At 38.5% G+C, this 25,786-nt stretch overlaps 1 long non-coding RNA gene and 1 other non-coding gene across 3 annotated transcripts in view; both read right to left on the minus strand.

Moving 5' to 3' along the window:
• The window catches only part of LOC125695854 (uncharacterized), a 310,620-nt gene that overhangs the window by 167,212 nt on the left and 117,622 nt on the right, over window positions 1-25,786 (minus strand). The gene's annotated exons all lie outside the window — the stretch shown is intronic.
• On the minus strand, window positions 1,557-1,630 carry TRNAN-GUU (transfer RNA asparagine (anticodon GUU)). The gene has a single exon. It is a non-coding gene; the product is annotated as a tRNA-Asn (tRNA).

A 25,786-nucleotide genomic window follows, 5' to 3' on the forward strand; every position in this document is an offset into this window, starting at 1 on the left:
CAGTCTGTCCGCTCTTTCCTTGAATTGTTCTAATTGCCACCAACAGCCAGGGGGCTATCATAGCCCTGGGCAACATGACTGTGTGCCATGACAAGCTCCTTCACACAAAGTGAAAAGCAAAACTCCAGTTGGAAGTATCTTAAGGCTATAATGCTTTTATGGATACCCATTACAAAAAGCAAATCACCACTTCCTATTCCTAGCAATTTGATAATTATCTCATTGCAGGACTCAAAATGGTCCTAATCCCATAGCCCTATTTCTCAGGAATGTCAAGGGTAGAACAAAGTAAGGCAGTTTAAACAATCATTTCCAGTGTTTCTGTAAACAAGAATCATTCTCTGATACTATAACATTAAAAAAATAATAATAATAATCTGAACTTTGTGCAATTCCTTCCTCACTAGTTGTGTTCTTACATAAGGTTTTATTAAGTGTATTAGAGAAATTAATAAAGAAATCAGATTACAAGTTAATAGACTTCTTACTAAATTTTACATTAGCACCTACAGTCAGAACAGTAACTGCTTTGGAAACAAAACAATACAGTACCCCAGTTTATTCCATAAGAGAGTAATACTTTTAAATCCACCCTGAGAATCACTTTCTGAATCCTACTCAGTATAGTAGACCAGCTGACATTGGCACACAGATGACTCTACTTTCAAAGTATTCAATCAGGAAAAAGAAACAAGAATTAAAAAAAAGCATTCACTTAACACACTCTCATACAAGGCTTCCTTAAAGAAAAGCAAAACAGTACCAAAATGACATTACCTGGTCTTCACCAATGATGTACATACATTTTTTAAATTCCATAATACAGACTTTCAAAGCTGCATAAACACTACAAAAGAAATATTATCCAGGTTTCAGCTGGTACACCACTAGTATCACAATGATATCTTGGTTAATGCTGAGCAGCTGAAGCACCGCTGACTTTATAACACAGCAGTGGGGGAGGCAAGGCAGAGCCAAGACAGGTGGCCTGAATTAGGCCCAGTGTTATTCCATACCACCTGACATGATACAGAATGCCACAAAGGTGTGGGGACCATATATCTACCCTTGAACATATCCAGGAGTGGGTGTCCACAACCTCTCTGGGTAACTAATTCTAGTGCCTCATCTTTCTCTCAGTGAAAAATATCCCCCTAACATTTAATTTAAATTTCCCTTCTTTAAAACTGTTGCCCCTTGTCCTATCCCTATTTACCTGTGTAAAAAGTTAATTTCCCTCCTGCTTATAAGCTCCACTTAAGTATTAGAAGGCCATAATGTGGTCTCCCTGGAGCTTTCTCTTGTCCAGATTCAGCCAGCCCTGCTCCCTCAACCTGTCAGTATAGATATGCTCCAGCAGAAGGATCATCATCTTGGCCCTTCTCTGTTCTCTCTCCAAAACAAAAGTTCCACATCTTTCTTGTGCTGGAGACCCTAGGCCTGGATGCAGAACTCCAGGCAGGGCTTCACTATAGCAGAGTAGAGAGGGATAATGACACCCACCTCCCTCATGCTGCTGGCCGCTTCTCTTTTGATGCAGCCCAGAAAGAGTGGCTCGTCCCTGGGTGGGCTCGAACCACCAACCTTTCGGTTAACAGCCGAACGCGCTAACCGATTGCGCCACAGAGACTCCCACAAATACAAAAGTTTGTGATCCTGCAACATATAAAATGAGCATCCTTCATAACATTCTTATTTATGGAAGCAATAAATATTAGCAGAAGTAGAGGTAACTTTGCCTGACGTTCCGTCGCAAGCAAGATCTAATTACAGTGAGATTTCTAATTGCTACTAATACTGTGCAGGTGGCTTTGGATATCAAACACTGATTGCCAGCCTGAAAATATTTAAGATGTTTTTTAATCAAAACTTTCTTCAGCTATCTCCTTGGTTCCTAGATGAAAGGTAAATACTGTTAGAAGAATTATTTTAAGGTTGGGCACATGTGGCTTATAAATAATAAAAGATTTTTGCTCAAATTGGAAAATTACATTGATTCTTGATCGTGTTACCAGTTCTAAATGTTTGTCCTACTTTGAAAATAGTAAATTTAATATCTGTGGCTATATTGCCCCTATGCCAGTGGCCATTTCTTGTAGAAATACAAGCACATGTATATGTGTGCACACATCCACACACACAGAATGGGAGACAGACTCTTTGCCTTGCCAAGTCATCTTTGCATCATTCTGACACAACGAAGTAGACTGCCACAGTAGACTGACAGACTGAAAGGAGCGGTCCTTGAGAGCAGCCCTGCATAGAAGGATCTGGGAGTCCTGATGGATGAAAAGCTTATCATGAGCCAGCAGTGTGCTCTTGCAACAAGGAAGGCAAATGGCATCCTGGGCTCCATCAGAAGAGGGGTGGCCAGCAGGGACAGGGAGGTGATTGTCCCCCTCTACTCTGCTCTTGTGAGGCCACATCTGGAGTACTGCATCCAGGTCTGGAGCCCCCAGTACAAGACAGAGAGCTGTTAGAGAGGGTCCAGAGGGGAGCCACGAAGATGATCAGGGGGCTGGAGCACCTCCCCTATGAAGACATGCTGAGGGAGCTGGGCTTGTTCTGCCTGGAGAAAAAAGGCTACGGGGTGACCTCATTGCAGCCTTTCAATACCTAAAGGGAGCCTACAAACAAGAGAGAAGTCAACTCTTTGAGAGGGTAGATAACTGCAGGACAAGGGGAAATGGTTTTAAGTTGAGGGAGGCAAGATTTAGGATGGATGTCAGGGGGAAGTTCTTTACTGTGAGAGTACAGAGGTGCTGGAACAGGCTGCCCAGAGAGGTTGTGGATGCCCCGTCCCTGGGGGTGTTCAAGTCCAGACTGGATGGGGCCCTGGGCAGCCTGGTCTAGTATTAAATGGGGAGGTCAGTGGCCCTGCATGTGGCAGGGGGGTTGGAGATTCATGATCCTTGAGGTCCCTTCCAATTCTGGCTATTCTGTGACTCTGTGACACCAAACCAAACTGCATTAGTAAAAAAAAATAGGCAAATTTTCTGGGGAATAGTGATCAGCAGAGGGGTCTGGCTGAGGAAAAAGGGATTGTTGGGTTCCTGGTAACTGTTCTTTTACTAAGCATTCAAGAGAGTATTTCCCATGTGTAGGGAATGGCAGGCTGTCCCCAAAACCCCACTCCACACACCTGCTGCTAAAGCAATCATGTTTTCCAGCTGCTCTTGTGGCTGACAACTTTAGCACACATTAGATGGGTTTTAAGGCCCTGTGCAAGGGAAGACCTATCGGCATAATTTCCTCTGCCTATTCAAAAGAGCAGATGAGATTTCTTGAAGGTGCAGAGAAATCAGGCCTAATACATAACACAAACTCTGGTAGACACCCTAGCCTCAGTATACAAAAACTGAGATAGCCTGACAGTGCTGGGGGTTATTCCATTGGCATATCATTTGGATAAACACTACTTTTGTGTTCCAGCCAGTATGGATACCTGCATGCATCAGTGGAGATGGAACCTTTGAGAACTAGCTCATCAGAGGACAGCTGCTGGTGCCAGCATTTGAAATGCTAGCAAACGCTAAGCACAATTTGGTGGTGGGATCTCTCAAGATCGGGTAAACAAAGGAAGGGTACAATCTTCTCAGCCATCCCCACCATAGAATTGCTCCTGGGAAAAGTATGAGTACAAAGGGTATCAAAATGTTCAGAGCATGAACATTCTAGTTAAACTATTTCTCACAAGCCAAAAGATATTCATTCTCCTTAAAATGAAATCTACAATTTTTCTTTCAAGTTTGAACCTATTTAATCATTCAATCATAATGTCTGTGATAACTTTTACCACTCCCATGTGCGACACTAGATTTGGTGTAACACAGACAGAATGTGGCAGATAGAAACTCTACCAATCAGGTGGAAAGAAAAGCATTACAGATATGGTCAGTTGTAAAGAATGTTGCAAGAGAACATTAAGTAAGTATCAAGCAAATTCTGTCCTATTGGCTTTAAATTATTATCTATCATTTTTGATAAATGATGTTCCTACAAGTAGTAACACGTTTTGAGTTGGTTTTTGTTGTTGTTGTTTTGTTGGTTTGGTTTTTTTTGTGTGGCATTATGCAAGTGCACATGGAAATTATGGCACCCACTGTCAATCATTGATGCTTGCAGATCATTTCTGGAGACCAAACAGTGGATGTGAGCATGTTGAGGAGGTGAGTGGTGCATGTAAGCAGCAGTGACAGCAACGTGAAAGACAAGCCATGCTCCTGGCAGCCATGGCACAGCTGTAACACCACAGCAGTAGTCAGCCCTTAAACAGGGTGTAGGAGCCTTCTGGTCACACAGCTGAACCACCTTCACCTGTGCTCCCATGGCTGACCCAGTCTGTGCCTCAGGTGATCAATCAGTGGCTCAGGCCGTGACTCAACAGTTCCCATACAATTAGGAAAGGAGCAATCCTTCTGGATTTCCTGGAACACAGATAATCCATCAACTCTGGCCACCATATCATAACACTAAGCTGAAGGCTCAAACTCCCAGGGTCAGGCCAGAGAAGACAACAACATTTCTCTTGTAACACAATAACATCAAGTCCCTTTACCAGTTTGAAGACTGCGGAGTGCATTGCCAATCTTGGCTGAACTGTGCTACCACACCCACTAGACAGTCCAGATTTGACACCTTCTGACTTCCATCTGTTTGGGCTGATGAAAGATGGACCGTGTGGGCAACATTATCCAAGCAACAGCACCATCATAGCAACTGTGATACAGAGAGTCAACTCTGCTGGTACAGATTTTAACAAGCATAGCATGCAGGTTTTTGTTCATTGCTGACAATGCATAGCTAAAGGTGGTGATTATTACTGAAAAACAGTTGTGTTTTTTTGGTTTTTTTTTGTAGCTGAGAATTTGCTCTATCCAATAGTGTTATTGTGTTCTTTGTATCTGTTGTATCTTCCATGGAAGTGATGGGTTTTCAGTGGGGCTTCTTGTGTGTGTAGGTGTGACCTGTCTCCATATCCGCCTGAGTTATTGCATTTTTCTGTTGCATAATGATGGAGAAGGACCTAGTGAGCTTTTTCTGCTTTGTAACACAATGAGTCACAATGAGAAGAATTCAGTTTATCTGAATAACTGGAATAAAAAGAAAATAGTAATCTCATCAGCTAAGTATATTATTACTATCCCATCAAAAACACTGTGAATAAAGCTATTTCTTAGGGAGAGTTTGCTTCTCTCACTTCCTCTATTATAAGATGCAAAAGCCCATTGTGAGCAGCCAGAGCTCCATCTACCTCTAAGTGGGAGCTACATGTACTCTATGGTGGGTCATCTTTACAGGGAAGGTATAGATAAATGCTCTGATTGTGTCTATACAGGTACTCTCAACAAACAACCCTCCAGTTAAATTTTGGTTTTCGAGCATCCTAAATTTGCATCACTGTGCTTATAGCACTTTAAGCTCATCTATTCAGCAGGCAGTGTTTTAGAGATAACAACAGCTTTCTATTGATTATATACTCAATGCTTATTAACCAAAGCTGTCATCACTGGGATGCAAAATAATAATAATAAAATCTCCATAACTGCAATATTCTCTGTATTTCCTAATCAATTCAATTTCTTTTCCACATTTTTGAGTCACAGGTGCAGTACTGTTCCCCTTTCTCTCTCACTATTTATGTTTGATTATTTTTATACTGCTTTCCCAAAACTTATTGACAAGATGCTGACAGTGGAGAATACTCAACACCTCACACAGACACCGCTAGTGTGTGTTTGAGAACACACTTCTTGTTTTCCAAGTTGCTTTCAATGAATTTACAGTCCAATATACCAAGCACAAACAACAATCTGCTGCTTAGCAGCAGGAGACCTCAAATATCCATCCTTCTAAGTAATGTCTAAAAGCAGATAACTTCTGCGCCTTCTGGTTCTGTTTGCTATAGGCTGAAGGGGAGAGCAGGCTGGCAATGGCTGTGCAGGGACAGAAAGAATCAGGTAAACTGCAAAATGAACTCTGAAAGCAAAGTTCATAAGCTGGCTAATTTACAAGGATGGGTTGGAGGGAACAGACTGGGATTTTTTTGTTTGTTTATGTTTCTTGCCTTTGCATGAGTTTTTGTTTGCTTTTGTTTTTCTTATTTTGTTTAGATAAATCTGACTTTGGAACTGACCTGTATGTCAGTACATCAGAGGGGGCTTTACTTTTGAGGGCTCAAGTGCTCCCACCTCTCAGAAGCACAGGCCCCAGGTGCAGCTTTACAAAGACTCAGACTCGAGGAGCAATCCCACTTTTCCAAGAGACCCAGAGCTCCACGCTGAGGCTTGCAGCAGCACAGGATTCTGCTGCCTTTAGGGCTCAAGGTACATTAACGCAAGTCCGGGAGACTGAAAGCACATTGTCTGGTTGTTCACAAAGGCAAAACCTCCCTGTGAATTCTTGAAAGCTTTCTCTTCACTGATCTTGGTACTTAAGTTACTACCAGAATAGTTAGTGTTCAGAGTAACCCTTACTTTACGTAACTATTCCCAGCTCTTTTCTGCTGAAGTCAACCTATTTCATCCACTGAAACTGCCCTATCTCCTTTCTGATAGCACATTAGCCATGTTCACACAAATTAGCAGTAATTAGCCTGCAGACACTTCCAGCAATGTAATGAGACTTAATTTCTCTTCTGTTGACTGAAGAAAATTGGATCTAAGAAGCTATATTTTAAAGGTTAGTTTAAAAGAGCACCAAACTGAGGTGGGAGGCATCAGTGTACAATTTTTCTTATGGTTATTTTGCTCTAGTTCCCCCCAAACGTGAACAGACAGATTTCAGACCAACTTCAGATAATTGCTCCTCTTTAAGGAAATTTCTGAAGTTCAGAGCTGAAACACTGGTAGAGTTTAGTGCAAATCCTGAGTTCTTTACAGTGAGTAATTTGCCCATAAAGAGTAAGGAGGGACAGAAATATAGAGAGAAACAGACATGTTTATATGTTAATGTGGGGACAAATGCTAAAAATGTTACGATCTCCTTCCTGGCATCTTGTGTTCTTCTTTCCTTACAGGAAATGAGACAGCAATAGTAAAAAAAAAATATATATATATAAAAGATGGTTGAGGGACTTGGTAACCAAAAATGCTTAACAGAACTGCAAAAGCCTGACACAAGAATCTGAAGGAAAAGATGCTTCCAAATGCAAAGTAGTTGCTGGTTAGAGGCTTAGAGAACACACTGGAGCTCAAACTGGGGATTTTTTATTTTTATTATTTTTTATTTCCAAGGGTAGGAAATTAGTGTTCATTAAGGCAGTAATACCTAAAATCACCTTAATTTTCAGCTGGTTGAAGTTCTGTTAGTTTGAATTGGCCATTAAGTCCTTGTTTAAATCAAACACAAAGCTTCAGTTTCTTGGTCAACTCAGTCATGGGGTTTTGCAACATGTAGGAAGAACTCAGTTGCGAACAGTGCCAAACAGCAGTTGTTGGAACAGGGTGGAATCTCATCTGTTTTGTTTTACAAGCACAAAAGAAAATGAAGAGATGAATGAGAAGTCAGCTATGAAATTATAAAAACTTTTAAATGGGAAACATCTCTTTTTTTTTCCACTCTGCTTTTCCAGTTTTTTCCCATTGCTGAACTCAAGTTCATATCTCAAGACCTGTAAGCTGAGTGATGGGTGCTCTGAAGCCCATCTGAACAGGGCCAGAAGCAAGTCTCTGTTCAGACTTTTCAAACTGATTTTTTTCTGGGCACAAAATACTAAAGAAAGGCACATGCTGTGCAGGGTAATCTAAACAGAATGTTACAAGGCAAAAAAAAAAAAAAAAAAAAAAGAATTTCTATCATATTTGATATTCTGACATTTCGATGTTTGTTTTTGTCCCAGATCTGAATGCAAAAGTTTAAATTTAGAGATTTGTGGGAGAAGCAAATTCTTTATGTCCCCTCAAAGAGCCATTTCCAAAATGAATCAGAATATTTTCTTTCAAAACTGTCAGAACATTCTGAAGTGATATATATATACACACACTTCGAATTTATGACATAAAGGAGAAATATAAAAGAGATTTAAACATTATCAAAACAAAATACTTGAAGGCTTTTCACGGAGAATTGTTAAAATAAAAAAAACTTTGTATTTCAAAGGAACTGCTCATTTGGATGCAAACTTTCCATTGAAAAAAAAAAAAAACTTATCTAGTTCTACCTACAAGTCAGGAAGATCTTATTTCCATATCTACAATTAGAGCTGAATTGTCATTCTCTGGGCAACCTTGGTTTTGTAGTATATTCTTTGCATACAGCCCTTCTTACCTGGGGATTCTGAAACGTTTTGCATGGATGATAGACAGGAGTATGTCACATCTGCACCGACATGAAAAAGAGCACCCTGTTTCACAGCAGGAGTCTCAACCCACAGTGAGTTACATGGTATACATGATGGTTCCTTTCCAGGCTTTGAATGAATGACCTGAATGGGTCCCTCATCAGGAAATCCAGCATAGCACATGCTGTGATCCTAGCCATGTGTAAAGGGTGGATCCTGTACCTATGTAGATGGATAACTCCAATCTTTGTTATCTTGACTGCAGTTTAAACTGAGATAGGTCTGAAGACAGTTGCCTGGATAGTAAAACTGGATATTTTCCTTCCAGTTCACTTCCCTGTTTACTTGTATACTGTCTATATAGGTTGCTCCAAAAGTATTTCTTGGCACTGAAGTTCCTATTTATTTCCATGGAAATTACAACAGATGAAATGAGCACAATAACACTATGCAATAGAGCAAAATCTTAGATGCAAAACACAATCTTTCAACGCAGTCATTACCATTCGCTATGCATTTTTACCACAATGAACAAGAGCCTGCATGCTCTACTCAAAAAAATCTGCACCATTGGAGGTGGTCCGCTGTTGCTGTCACTGTGCTCACATCCACTGTTTGCTCTCCATAAACATACAGTAAACATCAGTGAACATCAATGTGTGCAATTTTTTCCACAGGAAGGCATTCAGTTCCATACTTTTGCTTCACACACACTTCCTTGTTAGATGCCATTTTGTCAGATTGCCACTCTTCTGCCATCTGTTACATGGTAACAGAACAGTGGCAGGGAAAGGTTCAGCTTCTACTGCCATACCACCATCTGCATCTGATGACACTGGCCAATGTAATAAAATAGGAGGCATTATTTTCAGAGCAGACCCTATGACTTACACAAGACGGCGGTAGAGCTACAGCTTTAAAGACCCCTTATCCTAATTTGAATGATAACAGAAGGAAAAAAAATGTGGAGACATCACGTTTCAGAAATATTCTGTGATGGGTAGAAAAGAACTCAAAAGATCCACCTGGGGATTTCTCATGTCTGCCTGTCCAGAGATCAGCATGACATTAATATATTTCTGAAGGAATATTTCCTCCATCCCTCCAAAGAAGTTCCAAAGTCCTGCCTTGACTATCCTACATATTCTTTTTTTTTTTTCTTTCCCCTCACACATTAATTCTTGAATAAACTTTTGACGTTAAAATAACACTCGGGATAAACATTCTTTCTTCCTCCTATCTGGAACTTTCAGCCCCATCACAAGGACATGCCTATTATGGTGACAAGTGAAGTCATTTTTCTCTATCAGACAGTCCTTAAAAAATGTTAATTATGGTTCAGTATCTGTCTACTAACTCTCCCCATAGTACTTTTCCTTAGGTCAGCAAAAAAATATCCTTGCGCTTGCCTCTGGAGATCTGTAGCATAAGATTTTGAAGGGCATCTCCTTATGAGACCATCAGACTTGATCCATTTTTCTCCACACCTGACAACAAAGCAATCCACCTATGATTTTATAGTAGGCAAATGTTTGATCGATATTCAATAAAGGTGATATTAGAGAGGTACATAAGAGAATTCCACCATTGGAAATGAATATTCCCTTCTAAAACAGATGAAGGCAGATTTAGAAAAAATACAGATTGCTCCTGTTGCTAGAAAACTGTATCATGACTAATCCAAACTTAATCCAGAAAACAGAATCCATCACTTTTATCTTTTCTACGGCTCTTCTATTGTCACATTCATATTCAAAATGACAAAGCTTGTCAACAAGGCTGATTCATTGCAGTTGGAGATGTTTGGACCTACAGTCCAGGCTTCTTATCTAGAAAAAAATCGTTTGCCTGTCCTACTTGTAAAGCCTTGTCTAGTGTATCGTAGAGAAGGTGTTTCATTTCCTCTATGGACACAACAGTGTGCCTGTACTTCTACACAGCCATCTGAGTCCTTGTTTTGTTGGGCAGAAACTTTGGCCCTGCTGAAGCGGGTGGCACTGACTGAGGATTTTGGTATCATCAGTGCTTCACTCCAGGTTTCTGTCACTTCCACTGCAGGCTGACACCTTCCTGTCACAGCTGCAGCAAACAACAGTTATGTACTTGCATAGCTGAGCATTATACTGTCACTCAGCAAGAAACTATATCCAATGTTTTCTGATGCTTTTTGGTGCCAAAAATAAAAGCGTTTTCTCTATGGATTAGTTAGTGATAAATGATCTTCGGGTAGTGTATTTAATTGTCTGGAGCCTGAGAACCATTCTCTCTCTCACACACACACAAAAAAACCTGCTTGAAACCAAGTCAGCCTGAAAAGATCTTTTCCTTTAAATTACAGTGGCACTCAGTCTTTCTCAGATATTGTAGCTCAAGTGAATTACTGGAAAGAATGGATATTGAGAACAAAAGAAAAATGATTGGTGAGAATAGAGGCTGATAGGATAGAAATAAAAACCTTCCAGTGGGGAGGCCTGAGCATAACTGCATGTCTTTGCATATTTCCCCAAGGAAGGAGGTAACAAATGGTTTTGGCAGGAGGGAGACGTTTTAAGGCAGCAAAATAAAAGGGTCATGTATCAAACCAAATTGCGTTGGGTTTGAGATGTATTAAATCTTTACATGATCTTGTTTTTCTTTGCAAAGCATCTTTTCTCCTGAAAGAAGCTGAAGATTCTACACTGAGTTTCTTTGATAGTAATTATACACTGCATTCTTTTGCAATTCTGCCTATACATATTTTGAATAAGATAACATCACCACAACAAATAAAAAAATAAAAAGGAAAGCTTCAGTTTAAAGAAACATTAGGGTTGTAAAGGCTGTAAAATCAAGAAATTCAAAATTATGAGATGCTGAAATTCTGGTTGCTGTACTTAATTGAAATGCTCCAAATAAAGCATAGGAAATTACTTGTAATTGCATACTCACGCATACCCTCAGCCCTACAATTTCTTTGCCTCATACCGTGAATGAAATGTTTTCCACCAACGGAAAGCTTTAGCATCTGGCTAAAGCATCACAGAAGAGGAATTGCTCTGGGGTGGTATCAGGCCCACTGTATGTCTCGCTCCAATTTATAGGAGGGAGAGGAGGTAATCTCATGCCAGGTATACATATATTAAAAAAAACATGTATACCTGGCGTGAGATTAAGAAACAATGGTTCAAATGTTGGTCCAATCAGTTATAATAAATCCTAATCAGGCAGACAGGGAAGGGAAGGACGGCGACTATTATGAATTAGGGTGACGGGGAAGGAAGGAGGGAGATAGAAAAGATAGGAAACAAGCAAGAATTGCATGAAGCGGTGATAGTCACCACCAGGATCCAGCAGCGGTCCCGTTGCACGCTGTTTCAAAGGTCCGAGGTAAAAGCACAGGAGGAGAGCAGCAGCAGCGTGGCCGGCCTTGGGCAGCACGCAGGTAGCAAGAAGAAGTCACAGAGCCAGTCTGGGAGAAAGCAGCAGGACTCAGGTAGCCGGACCAGGAGAGTCCATCAGCACGCAGGAATTCCGTAGTGAGGAATCTGATGGCAGACACCTTTGTTCTTCTTCAGCATGCAGGTAGAGCGCAGAGCAAGTTCAGGAGGGAGAAAGGTAGGTCATGAGGCTTCTCATGTCAGAAACCTCTTCTTCTTCATGAGGAATCTGTTGCCAGAAAACCTAAATCTCATGGCTGTAGGCCCCCTTTTTATCCTTCTTCTGCCAGTGTGGTATTCCTGGGCACTTGGGTAAGAGTCATGTGCAGCACCTCCTGAGATGGCCATCCTCCTCGAGACAGGCTCACACAAAAGACTGCTTACCAGCCATTAATCTGCAGCTTATCTCCCTCTAGTTGCCCCTGGCCTTGTCCATCTATGTCCCTCAGACAAAGGATTTCACTACCCTTGCCCAGGACTTGCTTGGACTTGTTCATCTGTGTCCCCAGCAAGCTTTGAGACAATGATGTAAAAGAATAATCTCTTACACTGTGGGAGTCAAATAGATGGATCTAAAATGCAAAATTCATAAGGGGAGTCAAAAAGAATGATCATATTGAGAATGAATGAAAGAAGTGAAGAAAGAACAGAGAAAAATGGCAGAAAGGGGAAGAAACAAAGTTTGTGGTAGGGACAGAGAACCACTTGTTCATTTGTGGGAATTGAGTGGGATTCACACAGCTGTAAAGTTGTAGTCAATTGCTGAATGACTGAACACAATGCTGGAATTGGCAAAAAGAAGAAATAGAGTTTCTCAAAAAACTTATGCTTTTACATCTGCAATTTTCACTTATTCTTGTTTTAGCAAAGCAACCTTCAGCATCAAACCTAAGGCATTTCTGTCACACTTCAATCCTCCAGTTCAGATAACCTAGCAATCATGCAGATCCCTATCTTTCCCCATCAAAATCTGCTGACTGTGTATATGAAGGCATAAATAAGTCTGTGACACTTTTTCATCATTTACAATCCAGTATCCTACAGTTACGCCAGGAAATGTAGATTTCCCCTTGCCATTTAAGCTCGTTTCAGAAAAGCCCTGAAAAAAAAAAGATTTTTATCCTGAGGCCCATCTTTCCTGGAACAGATACAATGACTTGGTTGCACCCTGTGACAGATGGTTCAGGACCCCTATATTCCTGCCTCACTGAAATAAAGGAACAAGATACTCACCAATAGTCTGAAATGTCACCCAGACCTTAATACGTTTTAGCAATGTACAGTCTGCTTCATGTATTGAAAGCATTTTCTTCTACCAGAGTTCATTATTCTCAATGAATACACGTCTCCAACAGCCAGTGATAGGAAAACCACAGGGAATGAAATACTTCTAAGCATATACTGAGTAAATGCGTCTAATCTCCTCATCAGACTTCCACAGTGGAAGAAAACAACAGATACCATATGGACAAATAAGGACCAATCTTCAAGTTACCCTCTGTTCAATGGAAAATTATTTGCAGTAGGAAAGGCCCCCTTAGGATATCAGAAGGCTCAGTTGGCAGCGTATACGCATGTCCAATGCAGCCAGACACAAAGGAATTGTTCTGACAACCAGCATGACAAGCCTAGCAAACAAAACAATTAAGCTCTGTGGTTGGGATCTCTCACTGAGGAATAACTGCAATCCTGTTGTCAGCTCAGCTGCAAGCTTTTGGCCCCTCCAGCCCATTGCCCCCCACTTCCCTTTTCATCCTTTTGGTCCCCCCTGGGGCACAGCAGTCTTTTCAAGGGAAGCTTTTGCAAGGACTTTCCAGGAGACCATGAAATGGTTTCCATTTAAATAGAAGATGTTCTGGGGAGAGCAGATTAGAGTCGGAAGGCTATGTGACCAAAGGCATGTAAAAATAAACTGGGAGCAGTGTCTAAACAAAAGGAATAGCTGACTGCTGCTTCATACTTTTTTCAGTTTTCTGCATTTGAAAAAAATAAATAAATAAATCAAAAACCAACCAACCAACCAACCAACCAACAAAAAACAGCACGAGGCAGAAATTTTATCAAATACCAGTTTGAACATGCTATACTTGACCAACACTTTCCATTACTGGTTATTTCTCCATTTTGGGGTAATGTGTATTCTGATCTCTCCCTTAATGAAGGAAAAAATCTCTTATCACTCTCCTAAGTGTAGTGAGGTTCTCAGTTGCTTTCCATGGATGGTGCTTCATCTTAAACAGAATAATTACCATGCTCTCTATCAGCAACAGGCAGAGTCCTTGCTGTTACTCCACTTATCCAGGAACAAGATCACTTATACTTAGCATTCTCAACAGATATTATAGGTAATACTATAATATTCACAGGATTGAGAGCAAATTATTACTAGGCACACAATTCCAATCAGTATAAATACAACATTATTCCATGACATTCAACCACCTCGTGATGGAGAAAGAATGGCTTTCAACAGGATACCTTAGGGGGGATTTCTCAGTTCTCCCTTATTTAGCTACATCTTAGTACCACAGCACAGCATGGCTCATGCCACATACTCGTTTACCTTTTATTTTATTCAGGGAACAATGTATTATGATTTTAAAATCACTTGTACAGCTTGGGTGAATGTATTCAATAAGTACTATTCAATCCTTAAATAGATACACAACACTTTTTCACTCTTTCTGCAAAATAAACTGGAATATATTTATCTGGATATAGGCTACTCATTATCCACAGCTAACAGCCTTCCTTCCCCTCCCACCTTTCAACTTCAAAGGATGGATGCAGTGATTGTGTTTCTTTCCACATCTTAACTTCCCACCCATCCAGAATATCTTTTTACACTGAACAACTGTGGTGCCGGTTCCCACACATAGAGTTGATGACAGAAACACCCAGGCTTTTCAAAATGTATCAGCACCTACTTTTAGTTTTTCAGACATGCACTCATTCAACAGTCTCCAAACACCTAAATAGCTCACTTCTCCAAAAATCCAACAGAAAGCCTCAGCAGCTAGGGAACTAGAATTAAGCTCCTAGAATAGCACCTGAAATCACAGCTTAATTAACACTTTTAACAGGTGGAAGCATCAGTGAATGTAACAGCAAAAGTAGAAAGTAGGTTAGGCCCAAGGCTGAACAGGTGCTGCTACCCATTCTACATTACTGGTACTGGTATCCGTAATGGATTGCTCTGTACATAGAGGCATAAGAGTTTTTAGTATGTGGGTACGAAGACAGCAGTGCTTAGTAGTATTCATTATGCAGTAGTCATCTGCAGGGATCAGTGAAGGTGTTATGCATGTATGCATGTACGTGTTTACATGAATATAGCTGCTCCAAAAGTACTGCCTCCTATTTTATTATGTTGACTCACATCTTCAGAGGCAGATGTTGGTGGTATGGCAGCAGAAGCTCAACCTTTCCACCAATATCCCATAACATTTTGTTGCCATGAGACAGATGGCAGCAGAGGAGCACTCTGACAAAATGGCATCTGACATGGAAGTGTGTATGAAGCAAAGGCGTATCACTGAATTCCTCCATATACAAGAAATGGCACCAATTCATTGATCCTTGCTGAAATTTCTGGAGACCAAATAGTGGATATGAGCACAGTGAGGTGTTGGGTGCAGCATTTCAGCAGTGGTGACACAGCAACAGTGGGCCACCTCTGCTGGTGCAGATTTTGGCAAGCGCAGCATGCAGGCGGATCTTGTTCATGGCAGGTCTACATACATACCTAATGGCGGTGAATATGCTAAATAACAGCGTTTTGTAGGTGATAATTTTCACTATTAAACAGCATAATAGTGTTTTTTCTATCTGCTGTAGTTTCCATGAAAATAAATAGGAGGCATTATTTTCAGAGTGACTTACTTATATAACATACTTTTTATTTTTTTTATTTTCAATTTGCAAAATTAACATTGAAACAGTAACAAGAATTAAGTAGGATTAAGTAAACCTGATTCATTTCCTACTGAATTCAACATTCAGTGACAGTGAGCAGTGTCATTAGAAGTCTAGAGGAAACCATTCCAGTGCTCATTGTAGCTCTATAGCCCTATGTTGTATTTGCCTACAAGTACTGGGAACAGTGCCACGGCCAGACCACACAATAGCATAACTGGTATATCTTCCCCAGGATCATGCAATGCTCTAGAACAAGTCTGCACCGTATCTCAAGCAGCCTTCCAACACATGGCAATCCTAAACCATTGCTAGCCCCTGTGCATTTGCTCATGACCCAGCACAGCAGCCTTTCTGCACTGAAGCAAGTATAGATGTGACAACCATATCTGATTTACCATCACCCTTGCACTGATATAAGAAACGCAATCAGCAAGATAAGGGAATGAAATTAAGCTTCCTCCTTTTCTGAAACTCATTTCAATTTTTCACCGCTGTCTGGGTAGATGCCATGCCTAGATCTGGCCTAGAAAAAGTAATCTGGGATACAAATGCAAATACAAACATGGAACTCTTATTCAAAAAATCACTTAGTTCTGGTACTGGGTACATTCTGATTATACTCGTCCTGTTAAATGAAAGATTAGTGCCATTCAGGTCTTGCATAATTCCTGAGATTAAAAACAGGAGTAATAAATTAAGCTCTACTACCAACAGATGTGACTCAATTCGCACCTGTGAAGTTTCACCTACATCTATGTTTGATTCAGTGAAGTTATGGGAGCTGACTGCAGAGTATTATTTTAGTCAGATAAAAATGTTTTGTGAAGTTTGAGAATGTCTCTCCTGTCAGGATGGTGAAGGCAAGAAAGATTTTTCAGTTTGGGATTATTTTCCTAATATTAAAACATGAGATTTGGCCAAAATCATGGAAAGTTTTACAATCCATATCAGTTTACATAGAAGCTAACCTTTAAATGCTGCAGTTTGGAATGTTCCTCTGACTGAATTCCACCACAGTTCTTAGCTGTAGGCTCAATCCCATGATTTAAATGGATCTTATTCAGCAGCTTTTTTGTGTAACACCTACAGTTTATGTGACAAACAATGTGATTTTTAACTGCTTTCTTTATTTCTTTCACTCAAGTCAGGAGAATTTCTTAGGAAAAAATCCAACAACAGCAACAAACCACACACACAAGTGTTTTAGAGTTTATCTGAAAGAATAAGGAGCCCTGGGGAGGCAATTTAATATTTTCAGTTTATCTTCTCACGCTCATGGGCTGTGGAGAGCATTATGCTGCCAGTGCACTGTGAGTATGTGGAGAGTGTGAGTATGCACTGGGCAGAGGAGGAACAATCCTTTGTGCAGATACAGTTAACACCTTAACTGCGATACATCACTCAGCAACCTGGTTAAAATGTCACTGCCCTACTCACATTTGATTTGAAAGTCTACATCATACTAAAACAAATGAGATCAGCAAAACCATACAAAAACATTTTTCCCTATTGTCAAGGCATTTTCCTTGTAACCTTCATCTGACACCTGGCCATGGTAATGTTTTAACTTACAATTTGGGCTTGTGAATACTTATTCTGAAACCCAAGCAAAAGAGGGCATTAAAAAGAGGGCATTTTTTCAGCAGAAACAGGATGTGCTCAAACTTACAATGCAATCGTTCTTCACTTCCAAACACTGTTTTTATATCTCACAAACTCAAAAAAACAGTTCTTCTGCAGAAAGAAAATACTGCTTGTCCTTTTGCCACTCCAGTATTGACATTATCCTTGTCTACAGCACAATTCTTCGTTCATTTTTTGGGCTACTTTATATCCATGATATAAAAAGCAATGTTTTAGGATATAAGTTAGAAGTATGCAATTTAATGAGAGTTTTTATTAAAAGGAGGACAAAAAAGAATATATATTTATATATATATTATTAGCTTGAACATAGCACTGTTAGAAAGAGGTTATGTGGCTCCCAGTTCAGAGCTGATTTACACCAGCTGGCTGACAGCATAGGAAACATCAAAGAGACTGAGAAGATCAAATCTACGCACCAAAGAAAAAGATCTTGTCTTCCTTAGCCTGGAAAACAAAAGCTAAGTAGAAATACAATCTTATAAACACAGTTGAGGTCATACTAGAAGGACATAAGGAATCTAAACTAAAGGATGAGACTAGAGCACGAATCACTGAGCAATAAAGAGATATTTACTGACCATTAGAAAAGTCAGATTCTGAAGGAGCAACTGTACAGTGTGGAGAAATGCCTAAATTACTATTTTTAGAAGTCAATCTGTTTATGAAAAATATTACATGAACTTGTTATCTCTAATAGGAAGAAAGAGAACTTGATGAACAATGCAGTTCCTTTCTGATACTATTCACTTCCTCAAACCTTCATATGTTAGTTGACAATTGTTTTCACAACCGCTCTATCAGCCTTTCTGAAAGTTTTATTCATCCAGTTATCAGATAGAAAGGACTTGAAATCACTGCTGACCTGTGATTTACCCCCAGAATGAAGGACTTCAGATCCTGCTGGGGGACTCCTTGATCTCAAGATTCTCTTTTCAATGCATCAATTTTTTTCATCCCCTTTCATCTTTCCATCTTAAGCGACTACACTTTATTCATCCATATTTCAAAACCAGCCTCATTCATTCTCTCCAGCGCACTAACAAGATAATAACTCCTGATATTTAAGTTGCTATCGCAGCTCTTGCTTTTCAATGAAAGAATTACAAATTAGAGCGTAGAGATTATTAAAATATGAATGGCATGCAGTGCATCTATCAGAGCATCATCTCTTATTATAGGTAACAACCTGTCTAACATCTCTTTAAGGAATGCAGATAGTTTCTAGAGGTCTAAAGTCAAATCCATCGCCTTAAATAGTAGTTCTAGAGCTAACTGCAGAGTTCTCTACTTGGTAATTTAAATGACTGACCATTCAATTTATGAGCGTTCTTAGCAATAAAATTCAGCCTGAAGTTAATAACAGCACATTTTATGTGACAATGATGACAATTACAATCTATAGTTACTGCAGTCACCCTTTGGTCCAGAAGGATGACAGTATTAATTACACACAGTTGCCATTTGTCAGACTTAACTTGGCAGGCAATTGAGCTCTGATCCATCTTCAGCTTGAATTCTACATTTTCCATTTGCTAATCCACTGGAATCAAAGTAATTAGAACATAGAAAAAATGAGAGACTTTCTTTCTCCTGATTTGCTTATAGATGTACCCATCGACAACCTAGCACATATTCAGTAACACTACAGTCATACCAAGGCTATGATACTTCAGTTAAGAATCTGTTGGCATTAACTTCACAAAAAAACTATGCTGCAGAGGTACTACATGAGGTACTACTACCTCATTCACTTTGTGTTGGATAAAATACAAGCTGAAAAGTCTCCCAGCTTGTATGTAACTCTCATATAAATAATTCTATTATTTCTTACTAATTCTGTCTGGAATATTGTTTTCCATGCTTGTTGACATTTCTAGTTAAAATATATTGTTTTTCTTTAAAATTTGTGAAAAGCATTTATCTAAATTCTTTGTTAACTGAAAGCTGTTGATTCAAATTTAGGAATCTATTTAGAAGAATGGAAAAGTATTTGCTTATTTTGTACTTAACAGTGCAATTTCATGTAAGGATATGAGGTCAAATTCTAAAGTAGGGCTGGACTTAAGCAAACATATTAACCTTTTCTTGAGCTGGTATATCCATCTAAACAGTCCTTCCAAACAATCAGTTTCTCTAATTCTTAACTACGTGTGGGGAAAAAAGAAAAAAAAAAAAAAAAAACAGAAGGATAGGATAGGATAGGATAGGATAGGATAGGATAGGATATTCATGATAACTCAGCTCTTTCCAGGTAGACTTTAAGAAGGAAGAACTTTAAAGCATGAGATTAAGTCAACAAATTTGCATCATTTTAGACTCAAAATAAATGGCCAAAACAGGGAAATGTTGCATGAAAATGTCCATTAGCAAATCAGATGTGCCAACACTGTCAAAATAGAAGAAACATCAAAAGGGAAGATGACCAGAGACCTCTCTAGGCTCTAATGGAAGCATGCAAACTTGAAGCTTGGTATGATTTTTAAATAAAATCCGCACTTATGAGTAAATCTCTTCCCAACATTGTGTAGCCACAAGAAATGCTTTACCGTATCTAAAAGGCAAGGTATTCCATGTACCAAAGTTTGCTCTTCAGCTCCACACAGTGATGGGCTTTTTAAACATCAGTGCTAGATTGTTTGCATGGCTGTCATCTAAGTTTCTAATTTGCTGTTTCCCCATTTTGTATGTAAAAAAATCAGCCCAATCATAGAGATACTAAGGCATTCACAGTTATTCTCTGTACTTAAAGGTGAAAATACAGCTTGAGCAAGTAACCTGTAAAGAAATATAATGTCAAACAGAATATTTTAAGTAGCTACATCATTTTTAAGCATTTATCATGAGCACTATTTACTGCAGATTATATCATCTTTTTAAAATTGAAGATTTAAGATTGCAATAATGGATGCCATTTAAAAATATCTTGAGGCCTTCATATTCAATTAATTCTATATGTATAAAAAGGATATTAAGTGTATCTGGGAATTATTGAGTGGCAATAAACTGAAAACTAATCGTTAAAAGCAGTAAGTCCAGTACTTCAGTCATAACAGTTTCACAGCAGTCAGATCCACAATCTAAAATATCCCTCAAAGTGCAACAGTCAGGCACATCCATTAACAATCACACTGTCTGACAGAGCATACCTTGTATCAGCTATGGCTTAGAAGTTAAATAAAATATTCTAAAAATATTTTTTCCTATTTAATTGAAATCCCCTATAACTGATGCTACAGTTTTCCACTTGAGACCCTCTTCTCTTCAGCCATGAGCCACCATTGTTCCACAGAGAGACACAAAAAATCTATGCCCATATAAATGTGCATAATACAAACACTGCACACATTTTTCCGGTTGGAGTGTGGAAACCAAAAAAAATTGTTGAAACATGTTTTTTGCTGTACAGAAAAGGATAACTGTAAATCCCAAATTATTTGCTTAGTGGCTATGCATGTGCTAGTCAATAAACCTTCAGCGACTTCTGCAAGCAACCCTTCCATGGAGATTTTTGAGAGTTTCAAAGGGTTCCTGAAAATATCTTGTTAAAGTAATGCTACAAAACAAAATGGATCTGCGGGGAGGATTTCTTCCTCAGATTGTGTTTACACTTTTATTAGCATACTTTCGCGTGGATAAAACGTAGTAGGAATAAATACAGACATACATATCCAGTGTTGCTTCAGTGTAAACAGAAATTTCCTTTGAGGGCAGCAAAAGTTATGCCTCACTGAAGAACAGAAACATATTTTGAAACCTGGTTTTTGTGTGTTAGTGTGTCTCAGAAAATTGATCACTTTCAGGTGGATGCAATCTGGAAAGGGTCTTTCTGACATAACAACTGTTCAATTTATGTAGCAATCCCAGGCTGTAATTGCCTGTGGACATCCTGTGTCCCCTGGGTTCAGGCAACATCTCACTGCAGAGATTTCAAAGAGGTGATCTTTGCACACTTTCCCTTAAAAAGAAAATCATGTAATGCAGCATATGCATCTATGTAACCTTTATAGGTAACACCTTTATCCACATTACATGTATTAAGAGGGATTTTCAGGAGTTTTAGGAGTTTGGATTGCTGTGCAAAGAACTCTCTCAATTTCTGTTCACTTGCATCTTCAACTCTTTCCATTGGTGGTGCAACAAAACCCTTCATTTCCAATTTACTTCCAGATGGTTTGGCTTTTTCTGTTCCACCTTCATTTTCCTCTTTCCAAAGGAATAAATTGTAGTTGTTCCCTCTTGTCCTAAAACCAATTGCTCAAAAGACAGGAGCTCAGATAAGGACAAGGAGCAATCTTTCTGCCAACTGCAGCGTTCTAGACTCGTGCAATGCTCTTATAAATATGAACTGCATCTACAAACCACTGTACCCTTAATATGACTGAGATGTATCTTGCATATGTGATATCCTAATCTCTCTTACTTTATTCTCCTAAACTCTATTTTCTGTTGCACTTTTGACTGTAGTGAGAAGTTTTTCTGCTCTTTCAGCACAATGAGTGTTGGACTTATTTCAGATTACTTAACCTGCAATCTTTTTAGTGATGTTAATATTTTCTAACAGACACTCAGTTAAGAAGGTCTAGGAGTTTATGATACACATTCAAACCTAGGGTGTTCACACTGAACGTCATTAGATAAATATATGGGATTCTGTGTTCATCAAATACAAACTTAACACACTATTGTGCTTTAAATAGGATGTGCAATCTCACAGGAAAGTGAAAACTCAACATTTAAATATATTCTTTGCTGGTGTAAATAATTGTCTCTTTGCCTCCTCTGACATTCTGATTTATTTAAGATTTCCTTTACATTTGTTCATGCCTATCTGATGTTTAGGTACTCTCTTAATCAAGCCAAGAAATTGCCATGTTTAAGACATATCATTGGCTCATTATTAAGAGTAAATAAACAGTTCCATAGTACTTCTTAATAAAGTTTTTGGTGCTACCTTATGTTTACTTTAACATAATGCAGGTATTCTGTATAAATGCTGAGGGGTAGTGGTTCTTTTTCAATGCATTTATATTTCTTATTCCAATATTCTTCAGTATATTTTCCCACATCATTTTTTTTTTTTTTCACTTTCTACACTTCTGTGAAGAATTTTTCTTCATTCCCATTCCCACTGCCATCCTGATAAACACATCAGCGTCAACGTGCCTGCTCTTTTTTCTAGTTTAATTTACTACTTCTGACTGCATGCCCTTACAAAATGCTACTACAATGTTGTAATGTTTCCTAGTGGTGGACATGTCTGGAGCCCTGCATGTTTCCCATTTCAAGCCTCTGTTAAAACTTTTTTTTTGGCATTTGCTCTATAATGTTTCTCTGATATATTTAGCTTCCTCACATCTTTCCTCTTCCAGGCTACTTGTTCCCTTAGACAAGGTCTAATGTCGCTGTCTCTAAAATTTCTTAAGTGGTTTTCAGTATTTTCATTTTCTCTTGATTTCTGCAAGGTCTGAGGTTTCTCAGGGTCCATCAATCATTTTAGACCTCCGATTCCAATCAAAATCAAATCTCTGATAATAAAATCTGCCTACGTAGCAAGATTTCACATCTGACTTGCTAAGTTAATGTCAGTCAAAAATCTTTTTTTCACAGTTTCATTTGCAACCTTTATGTTTCAATTCTTGATGATTATGATTCAATTCTCTTCTTGAGAACACAGCATTCCTCATTCTCATAAATTAATCCTAGCTTAAACTATCAAAGACTTTTGTGGTTCCAGGTCTAATAATAGTTGAAGAAATGTTAACTTTTCTAAACTCTCTTCCTCAGAGTCCATCTGCCCCCATCTAGATATCAAATCCTTATTTTACTCTGTTCCATGACTTTGCTGCATTGTTTCAGCAGCAAGGGTTTTCAGTATTTCCTTTTTTTTTTTTTAATTTTCCTTTCTCTCACTGCTATTCTTCACTTTAAGTATTTTCTCTTTTCCAAATTTCATCCTGGGTACTACGCAGTACATAAGCTTTTTAAAAAGAAGACTCTAGCTTGACATACAGTGTAAAGCGCTATATACAGCTGTCTGCCACATGCCTCTGATTCTTGCAGGCTGCTTGAACGACCCTGGCACGCACGACTTCAGCCTGCTCAGATCTTAAAAGGCAGTGACACATTCCCTTACAGTGACAGCCTAAAGTTAGTCTCTTAAGGATGTGATGATTACCCAGAAACCTCGTGAAATCAACAAGGCCCAATACAACATCACACTTAAGCTATTGGTTTTCTGTCTGCCTGTGAGCTCGCCCTGAAATGAGTTTCAGGAGATAATGGTTGATCAAACTAGGAAACCAGGACAAGACAGTTTAGAGTTGCTTGTTAGGATCATTACAAAAAAAAAAAAAAAATTCCACAAGATTTTTTCTTCTTTATTCTCACAGTAAAAAAAAGAACTCTCAGCCATGAACTGAGAATATAAGGATGAAAAGCCAACATGTATCTTCTCAAGCTACACTGTTTTAGAGATACTACAGTTCTTGGAAGAAGTTTTTGAGAAGAAGCGACAGACAAAAGTAGAATTTGCCATATAATGTTTCTAATTTCTTACCTTTTCACCTATAGTCCTTTATATTGTTAGATGACAAGTCATAAGGTAGCGTAATTAGGCAATGATGACATGGCTGTGATTGTTTTCTTCACAAACACAGTGCCAAAGGCATGGACAGTGGGAACTATCACTTAAAAAAATTGTTCCTATGTTTGTAGGAGACTTGAAAACACAAAAGAGAAAGAAAATATGTAAATACAATTTCTCTCCAGAGCAAGCCTTGAGGTAAAAATCAAGTTCTGTTGTTTTTTTTTTCCATACAGTTTTTTTCTGGATATCTCTGAACCAACTCTGCGGTTTCATGAACACTGAAACCAAAGCTGAGAGTTTTCATTTACAGCTGTGCTGACCATAGTTGCTTTCACTATCAGAGCTATCATCTTTATTTTAAAAAGATATCCAAAAAAAATATCCCAAGGTTTGTGTCTTTTTTCTTAATTCTAAAGACCATCTTATTGGAATCTGATGCTTAAATATGCCTTCACATTATAGTAGCCTCCTGCCAAAGACTATTTAAGATCTCTGAAATTGAAACTCATTTCCTTTAGACGTGCAGAAAAAAAATTGAATATTTTCCACCAAGATTTAAAGACAATTATGATAAGAAGTTTTCAATTAGAAATCATTGATAAATTATTTAACAAACGACACAAGACAAACTGAGAGTTAAACTACTTTAAAGTTTTACTTTTAGTTAGGAATTTTCCTTTCAAAATAATATACTGCCTTTAGAATTGCTCCTATTATACCTCAAAAATACAAGCTATTTCTGCTGTATCTGTAATAATAGGCCAATATAGTAACACCCGTAACAGTCATTTATAGTTTTTTTTAAAAGGTTTTCATAACAGATACTTGAATTCTAACTTCTGCAGTCACAAGCTTTGGTTATTCAAATAGTATTTATTGTCAAGGTAAATTCTAATAATTCCCCCAAACAGCCACCCACTTACTGGTATAAATTTCCCACTGACTCTAAAAGGAATTGATTTTATATGTTTTATATATATATATATTTATATATATACTTACAGATATGCATGGGCAATAATACTAGCATTACAAAATTATAGAGATAATACACTAGTACACTTGGCCTCATTAAAAGTTTCTAAGCTTGATCTTGGCTATAGCTATAATGCTCAGTTTCTGTAGCAAAAAATCCAGTTACCTGAGAACTGAAATCAGACTTTCCATTCTGCAGGATTCTCTCTTAGGTCTTAGGATAGATTCTCCCAGAAAAAAATAATATTAATTTCTTTAGTTGGTGACCTTCTTTAGGCATCTATTGTATCATACATAAAAAAAATCTTGTTCCTTATAGAAAGGTGCTGATAAATACAAGAATTGTTGTAATACATAAAAATAACTATTTGGTATCATTGCCTGTGCCCATAGGTGTTTGAATTAATGAGACAGGATTTCTCTTTTCACCATTACAACAGTAGTCCGAGAAACAGACTGCAGTATGATCTGGAACAGATGATGCTACTAAATTAATTATATTTTAAAAATACTTATCAGTAAATCTGATTACATAAAAATTGTTTTAATAGCTTGTGTCTGTCAAGAGTATATCTAGAAATCTGTTATAAAAATATGAATCCCCTAAGGCCGGAGATCAATATAACTCTCTAGTCTAGCCACTAACCAGTAAGAAATGTCCAATCTGTTACACGGAGAACATAACCAATTCAACAGGATATACTAGAGCTTACTTGAATTAATCCGAATGGGTAATTTAAATCCTACTTCTGTCTTAAGCATTCTTAAGAATGCCTCTCTACAGGGTAGACATTAATGAAAGATCCTATAGACAATGTAGTAGCTGAAATATGCTGTTTATAAGGGAAAGCAAGAAGATAAAATCATAACCTGAACTGAGGGACAGATGTGAGCTGTTTCCAAGCTAGTGTTTGCTAAGACTTTGACAGACCTTGGGGAATATGAGTCATTACATTGGAAGAG

The sequence above is a fragment of the Lagopus muta genome, chromosome 7 (genome assembly GCF_023343835.1).
Source record: "Lagopus muta isolate bLagMut1 chromosome 7, bLagMut1 primary, whole genome shotgun sequence".
Taxonomy (NCBI): Eukaryota; Metazoa; Chordata; class Aves; order Galliformes; family Phasianidae; genus Lagopus; species Lagopus muta.